The sequence below is a fragment of the Amblyomma americanum genome, chromosome 2, assembly GCF_052857255.1.
Source record: "Amblyomma americanum isolate KBUSLIRL-KWMA chromosome 2, ASM5285725v1, whole genome shotgun sequence".
In the NCBI taxonomy this organism is placed as follows: domain Eukaryota; kingdom Metazoa; phylum Arthropoda; class Arachnida; order Ixodida; family Ixodidae; genus Amblyomma; species Amblyomma americanum.
In genome coordinates, this window is record NC_135498.1 from 7,065,179 (window position 1) to 7,077,920 (window position 12,742).

Sequence of the window (12,742 nt, forward strand, 5' to 3'; positions counted from 1 at the left end):
AATGCGGGTTCCTCGTAAACGACGTGTCGAGAATAAACATTTTATTTGGATTCATCCGGCGACGTTCAGCGAAGGTATACGTTCCCTTCGTCCTCACCTGCAGCCTGAGTTTCGGAATGCAGGGCGCGTGCTGCTTCGAAAAAATGCCCTGTGTCTGGTTACCGTTTCCTGGGGATTTACGATCGGCTATCATGTACTATGCAAATGAACCTTTGCAATAGCAAGACTAAGCAAACAGGAAAGAAACGACAGCGAGAACGATTTCGGCTACGACGTTTCGCTTGTGAGCGAGCGTTTAAAAGCGTTCATTTCCCTGGCTATTAGAGCGAAGAAAACACATACGTATAGCTGTCGTCGCGTAACAGAGAGGCGCGCACTTCCGCGTGTTTTTTCGTCCTCATATCAAAACGAACACGACGAATAAATATTACCCTGCGCCGCTTACGATCACCCGCGTACTCCCGCGCATAGCACGAGCAGGCACACAGTGAAAAACAAAGACAAAAGCGTACTTCGCATGGCCTTCAGCAAAGACTATAGCAGTTTCGCGCGCCATTTCCTGACAAAGGCCTTCAATTCCCTCTTCGCGCGCTTTTTCTCCATTTTTTTTTGTTGCACTGTTACAATTCGAGGCGCTCAAATCTGCCCGAGGCCCTGCTAGCCCTTTTTTCACGCGCTCAGCCGTTCAAGACGCTGCAAACTCCAATTCATTTCCTCCTCGTCCTCCTCCGCCGCCGCCGCCAAGACACCCGAAGGTAAACGAAGCGCGGGCTCGTATTACGCCGCTAATCTCATTTATCTGTCTCATTCCGTAATATATATATACCCTTTTTTTTCGACGTCGTTTCGCCCGCGCCGTTCCTTTCTGCGGGTAGAGGAGGAGGAACCGCTCAAAGGCATCTCCGGTTCATCAATTGCGAAGAGCCGAGCCGCTCGCGCGAAGCGGCCGAAGCGGAGCGCAGATTGTCCTCGGGGGAACATAATCGGCACGGCGTGCATCGCTCGAGGAGCCCCGTATTGCGACACTTGTCACGACTGTGTAGCGGCACCTATATAGACGCGGCCGCCGTGAGAGTGTCTGTGCGTCTGTGTGCGGCGTATTGTGCCTACAGCCACTCATCTGGACTTACATCCCTCTTTCTTTTCTTCTTCAGCGTCATCTATTTTAATCCCCTTACAAGACAAAGCTTCCATTTTCTCAACTTTCTTCCTCGCTATAAGCGTCACGAAGATTCGGAGAGACAGGCAGAAAGAATACAATAAGCGAAGAAATAATGGAGAGAGGAAGGGGGGGGGGGAGTAGAACGCTTGCGGACACTATTGGCAGGTGCGATTGGGAGCTGCTGCTGCTGCTGCTGGCGCTGCATTTAATACAGCACGTCTGCTCCATTCGTGTTTTTTTCTTGTTCAGTACGTTGTAGCTTGTTGACATCGCTATACATTCCTTTGTAGCTCCCGCGGAATCTTCGCAGGGCGCCTTACATTAATACGGCCTGTGCGTCGTTCCTTCTGCGCGACTGGGCATGATCCCTCGGCGCCTCCTTGCTCGGCGATATGGCCTTCATATAGGGTGCCCAGCCAGGACTGCCTCCTGGTTTTATAAGCCAGTGCGCGTGCCTGCCGTCATGATGCTTTCCTTCTGCTTTCAAGTATGTGTGCTTGCGTCTGTATTAAGCGCGCCTTTGTACAAGGCTTGTGCTTTCTTCTGTGCATTGACTAACGCTTGGAGAAAAGCAAGAGGTCCCCTTTGGACCGGATTGGCGCGACCTAACAACATGGAATATTGCGAGAAAGGATGAATGAAGGAATAAAGAAAGAGATATTAAGAAAGAAAGAAAGAGAGAAAGAAAGAAAGAAATGAAGGTGAAGTGAAGGAAGCTAGCAGGAAACTGGCGCGCTTCGTGTTCTGCGAATCCGCCATAGAAGGTGAACATGGGAAGATGACCGAAGAGATGTAGGTGGAGCAAGGACGCCAGGGAGACGAGTATCGCGACGACTAATAAGGCGAAAGGAGACCGCACGCCGGGAGAGGATGTCACCTCGCCTGATACCTTTCGGCCCGCCCTCCTCTTCCCCCCCTCACAGCTTACGCCTCGGCTGGACGCAAGCTCGGCGCGCGCTCTTGTTATTAGCGCGCCTGCCGTTGTTTCTGCGTGTCTTATTCCCGAGCTCGCTTCCTCTGGCCGTATGTTTTCTTCTGGCTTTCTCTATAGCTCGGTGCTCCCAAAAACTCATTACTCGCCGCCTGCAAGCAAGATCCCGACTGGGGCTCGGCCTTTTCTTTTCCTTTCCCGATTCTTCGCTAGAGAGAGAGAGAGAAAGAAGAGTAGACGGAACGGCAAGAAAGAGGGAGGAAAAGAAAAACGGAGGGAGAAAGAAAGGGAAAGAGAGACAAACTTGTGCCTTATTGTTATGTGCGCAGGACGTATACACCACGCACCTGCTAGTTCCCCCCCCCTGTTTCCCTGCTAACTCTCCCTTCAGCTCAGAGCTGTATTTGCTGGGCGATTTATTAGATCCGCGCAGAGCCAGCCTCCATTAGTTCCATTCGCTTTGCGCGCGAAAGCGCGTCGCGAGTCTTCGCCGCGTACATACCTGCACGCGCCCCAGCCACGTTGGGCGCCTACGTGTCTCTGGCACGGCACGTGGAAGGAACGGAGGAGGTTACACCTTGTCGCCATCCATTCCCGTGCGCGCTCGCCAAAGGTGCCCTTTGATCGTTCGGGAGCGGGAATGAATTTGGACGCTCAACTGCTCCACGTTTAGACCCCGGAGCGATGCCGGCGGCGAACTGCGCGTCCCTTTTCGTCATGCATATATCACTAACCCGTCCATTGCGTTAGCAAAGCGCGCTAACCAGACGGTTCACTCGGAATCGCTTCCGACCGTTTCAGCAAACAGATGAAGCGCCGAGAATAGGGGTGTAAAATAAAGAGACGAGAGAAACGAAGCGTTCAATAAAATCCCCGAAATCTCAGTTTCTGTAGCGTGGGCCTTTGGCACACTAAACAAGGTTAAAGAGACTCGTTTCCCGTGAAACAAAGCGGCAATGGCGGATTTTGGATACGTTTCACCGAGTTAGCGACGTCGTCGCCATGCCCGTGCTCGTTGCGTTCAACACACATTTTAAGAAACGCGATATTTTGATAACGTTTACACTGTTGGGGACAAGAAAACCACAGCCTGGACCTGACGTGGACAGGGAGACTGTATTGTGAGGAGGTACTCATATAAGCAACAACAACAAAAGAAGGAAATCAAAGTAAAAAAAAAAACGGATGGCCTAAGAAAAGAAGGAGGGAGGGGTGAGTACAAGACCGAGGAAAAAATTAACAAAGCAAATGAACAAAGCTAGAAAGGGGGCGAACAAAGAAGAAAGGAAAATAGGGAAGTAAAGAAAGAAGTAAGAAAGAACTAGAGGAAGGAAGAGGAAGAAGAAAAAGTGAAGGAAATAATGAAGCAAAAAGGAAGACAGGAAAGAAAAAGTGAACGAAAGGAAGAACGAACGACAGAAAGAAAGAAAGAAAGAAGAAAGGAACGAAGAAAGAGAGAAAGAAAGAAAGGAATAAAGGAAGAAAGAAAGAAAGAGAAATTAAGAAAGAAAGAAAGAGAGAGAGAGAGTAATACTAATAATAATAATAATATTTGGTTTTTGGGGGAAAGGAAATGGCGCAGTATCTGTCTCATATATCGTTGGACACCTGAACCGCGCCGTAAGGGAAGGGTAAAGGAGGGAGTGAAAGAAGAAAGGAAGAAAGAGGTGCCGTAGTGGAGGGCTCCGGAATAATTTCGACCACCTGGGGATCTTTAACGTGCACTGACATCGCACAGCACACGGGCGCCTTAGCGTTTTTCCTCCATAAAAACGCAGCCGCCGCGGTCGGGTTCGAACCCGGGAACTCCGGATCAGTAGTCGAGCGCCCTAACCACTGAGCCACCGCGGCGGGGAGAGAGAGAGAACGGAAATGCCTTCTGAGACGCAGGTCACGTTAAAGGTTCGCGGAGCAAGCGAATGGCTGTTGAAAATCTGGTAAAACGAGGAGGCAGTGCCCACGGTCAAGAGATGCCAGTTCGAGAATGCTACATGAAGATAATGAAAACTTGCAACAGGCACGAGCAGCCTACGCCCAAGGTTAACCATAATCCAAGAAATGGATCCTCCGACGTCCACAAGTGGCGCAGATTATGCACTCGGAGAGAATTGGCCGTCCTATGTGCCGGCGGATAATCAGAAGCACAAGCAGGATTGAGGCGAAGTGCCCGACGTCTTGTTGGCAGCCATCTTAGACTTCTCTTAATGTAAACGCGGCTGCTTTGGCTTTCGTTAGTGTGGTTGAGGATGTCCCCCGCAGAGCCTTGTGTTCTCCCGTACATGAATGTGTGTTCTCCCACACACTTCTCTGCCTACTCCCCCCCCCCCCCTTTTTTTTTTCCCCGTTAAATTATTTTATTCTTTCATTTCGCAGGTACGCCTGAGGAGCCCAGGGGAGCTCAGTTTCAAGTTATGAAAGTTCATGAAGGACGTCGCGCGCACATGCAAAGCGTCCCTTCACGGAAATAAAAAAAGCGCCCTTTGCAACAGCTCGATTTACTCGCTTCGCGCAGGTCTGATTCTCTGGCGAACATCCTCACATATTTTCAAACATTCAGCGAACTAGATATTTCGCGAAAAGTTAAGTGCGAATTCTAAGGCGGTACTACTCGCCCGGCACCAGTTTCACCGCTTCTCATCACTGTCTCGATAGCTGTGAGTGACAGGCATAACTGGCGGCATATTCTCCTTGCCTCTGGGAATCGACTTGCTGCAGTACAACTTTTCGCGGCTTTCCTTCCGCGCTCTCCTTTTGCTTAACGAGAGCCTCTCATCGTGACGCTCGTATGGAGCCCTACTCTGCTCGCTCACTGTACTCGTTGTCCGCTTTCACGTGCTCTGCGCAGCCTGAACTCAAGCGAGCCGATTCTCCGCGTTGAGCGCCCCGTCCCTTTTCCCATCCGCCGCGGCGGGCAGCGGCCCCAACATTCGGCTGCTCGACTCCAGGTCGAGGGAGCGAATCCCTACAGCGGAGGCTGCATTCCGATGCATTTTTGTACAGTGCGACGTCGGAGCACGTTAAAAAAAAAAGCGAAGTGATTGAAATTAATCTGGAGCACATCACTACGGCGTCTCTCATGCCGCACCGTCCAGCTTTGGGACGTTGAACCTCGCATACCATACCATACCATACCATACCATACCATACCATACCATACCATACCATACCATACCATACCATACCATACCATACCATACCATACCATACCATACCATATACCCTTACGGTATGCGATGTTCGTGCGGCTACCGTAGTAGAGAACGCTGTCTTTATTAAAATGCAGCAAAGCTTCTGTGGCCTTCGGTGTCAATGTCTGCCGCAGTGATGAGTTAATAAATACGCATATGTACGTTGGCCATGCGTCAGAGGCGCAAATAATGGGCAATTAGAGGTCGAGGAAGGGGTGGGAGGAGAAAGCTGTTACAGCGGAGCTGTTAGTAGATCATTCCAGCTGTATCCATCGGTCTTGGCGCAGCTCGTAACGCGAGGTCAATGCTCGTCACGTGATGACCACCCTCCCTGTGCCGATCATTACGCGACCAGCGCCACGTGACGCCACCTGAGCAGGCGGTCCACTTAGCCGCGGTGCCCACGTGACTCTACACCGTGTCGTCTACACAAACGAAGCCGCCCGGCAAGGGTGCCTAGTCCAGCGCAGAAGCCTCCCAGCCGCCCACGTGACCCGCGCGCCATGATGTCAACGTGAGCATGCCTCGCAAGGAAGGCCCATCGCAAGGAACTTACATATTAACATATCGCATACTCACAAATCACTAAAGCCTATAAAAGTTGCTCTGGATAAATGCAACAATGAGAAACATAATCACTCAGCCATTTTTAACGATGGTGGTGACGATAATGAAGATGGCGATAATTCATAATCTTCATCATCGTCGTCCTCATTTACAGTCTTCATAATGATGCACCAAGGACCTTGGTGCATCATTCAGGACCGCGAACATTCTGATTATGTTGAGCTTGACACTTTCGGCGCGCTGCCTGCCAAGACTCATGAAGAACTGTGCCTTCGTTCACCGATCGGAAATAAAAGTTGAGAAGGTTTCTGAAAAGCTGAATGCCTGAAGCTGCTTAACCTCACGAGGTAATAAAGAACCACGTGGCACATGTGTTGCGTGCACGTGAGCTGATGGCGATACATCGAGCAGCAGTAATGTATCCCGGTTCACGCGGAAGAAAGGGAGAGACAGAATAAAAGAAAACCATGGAAGTTAACCAGACATATGCCCGGTCGGCTTCCCTACACATCTGCGCCCATCAGACGTAAAATAAAGCGAAAATCTTCCCAATAAGCGTTCCCTGGGAGTCACCACATTTCTCGCTGGACTTTCGTGTGCGCCTGGTGCTAGCATGGTGGAAGCTGTAGCGGAACCGGTTTGCAATAGTCCAGGAAGGAGGCGTTTCCACATGTCCTTCGCGCTATGTAAAGGCCCTCTATATAAATGGCCTGTAAAAACACGCGTAAAGAAAGTTTGCATGCGAAAAAGCGCCAGTGTGGTAGTGAATACGGTGCAGCCACACGTCTACGCCAAGACCAACTGATATGTTATGAAGGCAGCGTGTGAAGAACGTTTTCATGTTAAATTCAATTCAATTCAGGAGCAACTATCGGATCATGACATTTGTATTTGAGTCGTCGGCATCTTGCTGGCGACTTGGACATTATAGTAGGTAGCGCTCATAGTGTTTCATCGAACCCTTCATAAAGAACTAAACACGCGTGGCGAAAGCGCAAGTGAGAGGCTTGGCTGTTGCCATCGAAAAAACCATCGGTCTTTAACAAATCCGCTAAAGCAAGTTTAAATGCGAGTGGGAGGGGTGGAATATTGGTTTTTAAGTGTGTTCGTTAGGCAAAGGAGAGGTTATCCACGCACGCACGCACGCACGCACGCACGCACGCACGCACTCACGTTGGCGCACAAAGACGTCCTCAGTCGCACGCACACCGCGCATCCACGGAGCCCTAGTGCTGAGTGCGTTGGCATCTTCATTACCTCGCCGTCAGGTTGGCGGAGGCCAAACTGCCGCTTCGCTTCTCTCTTTGTTCGGGCTCCGTTCCAGTTCGTCGATAAGGTTTGTTTAGTCTGCGGCCGAGTCCACAGTGCCGCCTTCGCCTCCTAATGGCTGTCTTTTCTTGGCCTCCTCCTCCTCTTTCCTCCAGCTGTTGGTTACGCTTCCCCAGCAGCAGCAAAGTCAGGTTGAGTGAGATGTGGGAATGGCGGGAGAGGGCGGTGCCTCTGCCGGAGAGCTTTCTAAAAGCGGCGCTCGCGGGGAGCGAAGGAAGAGAGAATAAAAACAAAGGCTCGCCGTGCGTAGCCCAGGCCGAAATGAACGGAGCATTTCGCCAGCAGGAGCAGCAGTTCTCGGCGTTCTGGGTAATCAAATAAAGTCTCCTCCGCGAGAGCCAATGAGCCGAAACCGCCCTTCTTGCTCCTCTGTGTGCGCGTTTTTAGCTCCACCGTTTTGCTTGTTTTCGAGGCTTGACGTTTCTCAATCCCCTCCTGTCCAGCCTTTTTCTCCCGTTGTTCTTCGCCCTTATGTTTATTTCCGCTGCTTTTGTCCCGGTCGGTCTAGACATTTGCTTCTTTCCCTCAGCTCGTCGTGTCGTTCTAGGAGGTCTCTTTATTGACCTTGCCAAGACACTCCATCTTAATTCGTTCGCTAGCTTTTTTCTCTTTTTCTTTCTTCTTTATATTCGGTCAGTTTACTCTGAGGTCTCACTCGTCGGTCGGCTGCGCACTTCGGCGCCTCCCCGCAGGTGCACCCGCCGGCCGCGCAGCGCTTGCTGGGATACGGCCACGGTCGAACAGTCGTTCAAAGGCTCAGGGCTCCTAAGCTTGACTGTAAATTTCCGGCACCTGCTTGCTAAATAGAAGCTCGTACATTCCCTTGGCTTCTCGTTTTAGACAGAGTTTGTGGGCTGTGGATAATATCGTGCTGTAACAAAGTTTGTAATTAAAGGTGCATTAACAACGAGTTCTCTTGAATGTGTTCCCTTAATGCGCAGGTAAGAAGCGTAACAGTTTGGGTGAGCTGATTATTTATGTTGAATCATTTGTAACGCGTCCAGTGGAGATGACTTAGGGACAGAAAGGTACGGAAGCACTCACCTGCAACACAGCCTTATTTTTCAGCGCGGAGCATACATACACTTCCATTACCGAAAGAAAATTCATCGCAAGACAAAAATGCAACTGACACACGCACTGGTTACTAAACGCACCCATATAAGCAGTTTCAACTCTTCCACCATCCCTCACCTCAGCTGGCCCCTATGATAATATACATATATTAGGTTGGGGCAACCTAAAAAGATTGAAAAATAACAATCCCCTGAAAGTGTGACGACGTTCAAACTGTAGCTCATACAGAACAATAGATTGACATGTGCCCCACTTTGCCACTTTTCCATCTAGACTAGTCGCCGTTACATCGGTCGCTTCGGTCCATATTTGAAGTTATTGTGGCAGGAGTCCGACTGAAGAGGTCTATTAACCGGCATGTATAGAACTTGCTTTTTTCTCTCTTATTTTACGTGTTTTAATTTTGATTGTACGAGCATATACATGCACCATACAATAAAATAAGGCTCAGCTTAAGTTGGCATTTGTGTGTCCTTCTGTTCTCCCATACACTTCAGTACCGGCGTTACAAAAGGTCCAGCATAAATAATCAGTAAAGCCAAATTTTTATGCTTCTCGCCTAATGTTAGAGTTGACGTGTTGTGGTTTGGTTCGTGACAGTAATTTGAGGCTTTCACTTTAATTATTTTGCATGATGGAAAGCATCTGTTATTGGTGTTCCGTTACATAAGCGATCTTATAATGCTTTTTTTTTATTTGATTGCGTATTCTAATTACGGTTAAACCAATGTAGTATGGACATGTTAAGCTAGAAAATAACCCGGGCAACCTGTTTTCAAGGTAGAGGAGAATTTATTGTTTCACTGTGCGACTCTGTCGGGTTTCCAGGGAAGGCCGTGCTGCCTAGCGATGCGCATGTGCGAGAAATTGGTTGAATGTGGACATTTTGGGACTTATTCTTAGTGAAATCAATCGTTACAGCATAAATTCTGGCAGAGAATGGCAGTTATGCGCATTACTACAAACATAACTTGCCTCTAAGTCTAACTGGCCCTTAAGATAAATATTTCTCGCAACCGTACTCAGTCTTTTCGACGGTGTGGTCATTGTGAGGATCGCCAAGGAGCTTTCAATCACCTAAGAGCTGTCACGCGATTTGGCGTTATTTTATCAGACGCTGGAGCCAACAATTGATTCAGCTTCCTTTCATCGCAGTCGTGGGCCGGTTCATTAGGATAACGAAGTTGCGTTGCTATGGTTTGAGCTATTTCTTGCGCAAGAAAGGTGACGTCATTCGCATTACAACGAATGTCAACCTGGCTGAGGACAGATTTCTTTACTGAGCCACCTACCTGCCCCCTCTTCTCCCCCCCCCCACACCCGTTTTTCTTTAATATAAACTAAATATCAGGAGAGGTTGACACCTGACGATGGTGCACTTCGCAGCGAAGAAAAAAAAATCGCGCTAGGACTAACAACATAAAGGACATGAGAGAAAATGTGCTACAGTCGCAGGGCACAGTAAAACACAGCATGTCAATTAATGTTAACAAAGGATGGTAAATTACTTTGACACTGAACAGCACTTTACACCTGTGCGCTATCAGGAATAAAGAAAGAAACGCACTATACTTTAAGTACTCAATGATATACTGAGTAAATAAGCAATCAAAACATGCCACGCGAACGCTATCCTGGGAGGCATGATGTAATGAATCTAGTTGCTGCGAAGGTTGTTTGCTGGCCCCAGGAAAAAAATTCACAATGCAGCTGTTAATGTTTCATTTTCCTGTTGGGCATCAATGTCGGTGGTGGTGGCGTAGCGGATGATGCAACCAAGGGCTTCCTCGCGCTGCAGGCATCAGCGACGGTGGCTGAACACTTAGCCCAACGTAGCTGTACGCTCTGCGCTACAGACAAGTCCGAAATCATTCGTGTACATGGAAAAGGGTATGCACGTCTCCAGTCCTGGTGGGCATCTATATAGAGGATCACAAAATGAAAGAGGTGAACACAACTCGCGCCCTGGGCCTGTAGATTCAGAGCAACGGGTGGCCATCTCACGCCATCAAAAGATTCAGAACAATAGCGAATAAAATAACTTGCATGATCAGATGCATCAGCAAACGCCGCAAATGAATGGGAGAAAAGAGCACATTTCGGTTGGTGAATTCTCTCATAATCAGCTGGATCACATACGGTCTCCCCTATCAAACCCTACACAAAAGTGAAGAGAAGCAGATTGATCCAATCATTCGTACTGTGTACCTGACGGCCGTAGGCCTACCCGTTAATGCTTATAATCAAAGGTTCTTAGCCCTCAGGCCGCACAATATTTTCGAAGAATTACGTGACGCAGTCCTCACATCCCAGAGGACCAGACTACAGACCACCGTGGTGGGCAGAGATATCCTCAAACGGGTAGGCACTTCGGAAGACCTGCGGGCACAGGTATCCAAACAATCATTCGCACATGGGATCAGACGCCATATTCAGGAGTTGCCAATGCCAAAGCGCATGCACCCCGAGCTGTACGCAGGCCAGCGCCTGGCCAGGGTTCGGCGCCTGCGGAAGTAGCTTGAAAGAGACACCGAGGCAGTGTATGTGGACGTGCCGGCCTACCCGGATGGTGACGCTTTCGTGGTACCGGCCCTGGGCCACAGTGTCTCCACCCAGTTATAACCGCCTTTATACGAGCCGAGAGACCAGCCACAGCAGACGCCACTGCTATGGAAGTGGCTATCAAAACACTTTGATAAGATCGCTGCCCCTTCCCACATCGTCACCGACTCTCAACAAGCCTGCCGGGATTGAACGACAGGCCGACCACCCATTCGAGCGGCGATCATCTTGGGCTCCCGGCTCATCTAAGATCATCACATTACGTGGACTCCAGGCCACGAGGGCCTCAAGGTCGTAGCAGCAGAAAACATTTATTCACAAAAAGGCAGGCTGAAGAGTAAAAAGTACAGATTTTGGGTGGAGTCCTTATTTCAGGACCCCGATGTCCACCGCAGTTGCTCTTGCTTGGGATATCAGCTTTCGCTGCGTCGCCAAGTCAGAGCTGAGCAGGGCAGACTCCCACTGTTCCTCGGATTGATGTTTGTCTAGTTCGGGGGGGCTTGGGACCGGAGCAGCCCCATGTACATGATATGTTGCTGGAATTCCGCCACACCGGGGACAGATTCCGTCATATCTGTCGGGGAAGATGATGGTTAGGAAAGGCGTTCGTCTGTGGTTGTCGCCATTCCCTCGCCTCTGCAGCCGTTAGCTCACGGTGTGGTGGGGAATGAGGAGAAGATGCCCGCTCGTCGGCCAAGACCGTTGGGGTTTGTGACTGAGGACGCCAAGCACCAGCTTATCTTTGGTCATTAAACGTTTTTCTTCCCCCTCCTCACGTGACCACTCCCGATACGTGCATCGCGTTACCTTTGTCATCATCGGATGGGACGCGCGCTCACCCGTGGTCAAGTGTTCACATGCAGATCTTCCCCGCTATCGAGCGACTATGTCCTGCATTCAGGCCGTGCCTCGCGTAAGCCTTGTTATCATCGGGTGGGGCACGTAAGATGCCGTCAAATGCTTCCAAACAGCTGCCTGTGTGCGCCAGTAGGAGCTATCCGTTACACCAAAGGCGCGGTAGTAGCCAAACAGCTGGTGGGCACCTGGACAGTACCGCGAAACTCACTGAATGATTACGACACTCGCTAATCATAAACGCGCCGCCCACGCAAAAACCACCGCACCGCTCCGCCAAGATCCCGCTGTTGAAGCTGCCTGCGCAGAAGCCGAGCTGCGCCGTTGACAAGATCCAGCTGTGAAAACCGCTTTCATACTTCGGTTAGTGCAAAAAGACATGAATACCAACACAATTCTTTATTTAACCGCAGAAATAGCCCGCAACAGCTGCATTATCGAGTGTTGTAATCGTGCTTCAAATTTTTTAACGCAACAGTCATGCGTTCTTGTAGTATAGACGTCGGCAGTGCTTCTACCAGCCTTGTTTAAGACTAAACGGCCTTTTATCAAGGGCAGGTGAAGCACTCAGGAATAACTTATAGAGCTCCGATGCATCTTGTGCCTATCTTTATATGAAGCATCGCCGTATAATGCTAAACCAGCTGCTTTGATTGATAAAAAAATAAAAACATTAACACTTTAATTTTTCTTTCCTTAAGGAGCTTAAGCATTTTAGAGCTGCTTGTTATGTCCCTTTATGTGAACACATTGCAGACGACGTGCCAGTAGAGCACATCGGTAAAATTTTAATTCAACGTAAAGCTCGTGTAGGTCAGTGTTTACACAATGTGCGCTCTAGTTTTTGACAGCCCCAGCGGGTTCCACAACAGTGCACAGGATTGTCGAACAATACTGAGAGTTCTGAAAGACGTTGAAACTTATCTTTACAATCAGTCAGATCCATCCGGTGTCGTTTAATGAGGGTACTGTGAAGCCCGGTTAGGAAGGGCTTTTCGAGGAAAGAGATTCGGGACACAATAGACAAGTAAGTTGGAGAGAGAAAAGAAAGCGAAACAATGTAAAAAGAAA

At 49.4% G+C, this 12,742-nt stretch overlaps 1 protein-coding gene across 3 annotated transcripts in view; it reads right to left on the minus strand.

Moving 5' to 3' along the window:
- Window positions 1-12,742, minus strand: part of LOC144120489 (uncharacterized) — a 250,212-nt gene that overhangs the window by 46,839 nt on the left and 190,631 nt on the right. The window lies entirely within an intron of this gene.